General features: G+C 46.0%; 1 pseudogene; it reads right to left on the minus strand.

Annotated features, from left to right (window-relative positions):
• Positions 1-430: 430 nt before the first annotated feature.
• On the minus strand, positions 431-1,365 carry LOC141981024 (olfactory receptor 52N4-like; annotated as a pseudogene).
• Between the last annotated feature and the right edge of the window lie 314 nt (positions 1,366-1,679).

Consider the following 1,679-nt stretch of genomic DNA (forward strand, 5'->3'; position numbering starts at 1 on the left):
GTAAATTTTGCTTACTGGATCACTGTGCATATGATAAAGAAGTTCAGCACTGTAGTTATTTTCCTTGTCTTTAGCTATCTGAAAGAATCCTGTTCACACAGGAACTAATGGAAAGTCACCTAGCATCGGAAAGCTGCAGTATCTTCTGGTGGTCTGGAAGGCATGGACAGGCCGAGTGAGAAGGGGATAGGAGTGGGAACTGGTGAGTGACACTAAAAGGTATCAGGTGACGTTCAGGGACAGGGAACTCAGCAGCAGAGAAAGCAGTGCTTGGTGATGATGTGATAAGACATTAGATGTGAGGAACTTCTCCGACTGTGAAATTTCACAATGCTATGCTGATCCAAATGGGGACAGAGCACCCTTGATTAACAAGGAGATATCCTTCTCCCTTTTGTCACACAGGCTTACAGTCAGTAGCCCAAAGTGATCACTTTCTGCAGATGTATTTGCCCACTTTGTCACGAAGCTCTTTGGTTTTGATCCCATAAAAGATAGGGTTGAGCATGGGGGGGACGAGGAAGTAGAGGTTGGCCAAAATCATGTGAACATGCGGAGCGATGTCCTCACTGAACCAGTGTGTCAGAGAGGAGAAGAGCGAGGGAGTATAAGATGTCAGTATCACACAGATGTGGGCTGTGCAGGTGCTGAGGGCTTTCTGGTAGGCTCTCTTGGAGGATATTCTGAGGAGAGCCCTGATGATTAGACCATAGGACAAGGCAATGAGCATAAGTACCCACTGACTACAAATGCTATCACCAAACCGTACATCCAGTTGACTGTAATGTCTCCACACGACAACTTCACCAGAGCCATGTGGTCACAGTAAGTATGTGGGACAATGCGTTTGGCACAGAATGGCTGCCTGCTCAGGAGCAGGGGCAGGGGCAGAATGAAGAGAACAGCTCTTATCAAACCCAGAAGCCCTAGCTTAGCTACTCGTGTGTTCGTGAGGATGGTGGAGTATCTCAGGGGGTTACATATGGCGACATAGCGATCGAAGGCCATTATCACGAGGACGGCTGAGTGCATAACAGAAGCCACATGAAGGAAGAACATCTGGGTGAGACAGCCACCCACAGTAATGCTTTTCAAATTGAACCAAAATATACACAGTGCCTTTGGTATGACAGAGCTAGACATGTTGATGTCTGTGAGTGCCAGCATGCAGAGCAGCAGGTACATCGGCTTGTGCAGGGTCTGCTCTTTGCTTACAATAAATAGAACCATGAAATTTCCCAAGAGGATGATAATGTAGAACATAGAGAAAAGGATGGAAATCCAGATGTGGGCATCTTGCAAGCCAGGGATGCCCGTTAGGATGAATGCTGATGGGTCAGAAGGGGTGAGGTTGAAAGATGCCATGAGGTAGTTGAAGCATCAATCAGAATTGCTGAAGATGCCTGTGAAGGGAGAGAAACAGAGATGCACGGGGGGTTACACACTTGATAACAGTACAGTAAATACAAGAAAGGAGGATGAGCAGTGATGTGACAACATTTACAGATGTCACCAGATTATTTCGGTCATTGTCAAGTCCAGAGAAGTCCTTAGAGGGAGATAACCAAGCCAGGTGAATGGGTAGTATGATAGCAGATATATTTTGATGCCAAAAATGGGAACATTTATGCCATTGGAGTGAAAAACTTGAATTTCTCAAGCACCTTGCTAGGTTCTAA

This window comes from Natator depressus, chromosome 1 (assembly GCF_965152275.1).
Source record: "Natator depressus isolate rNatDep1 chromosome 1, rNatDep2.hap1, whole genome shotgun sequence".
Classification (NCBI taxonomy): Eukaryota; Metazoa; Chordata; order Testudines; family Cheloniidae; genus Natator; species Natator depressus.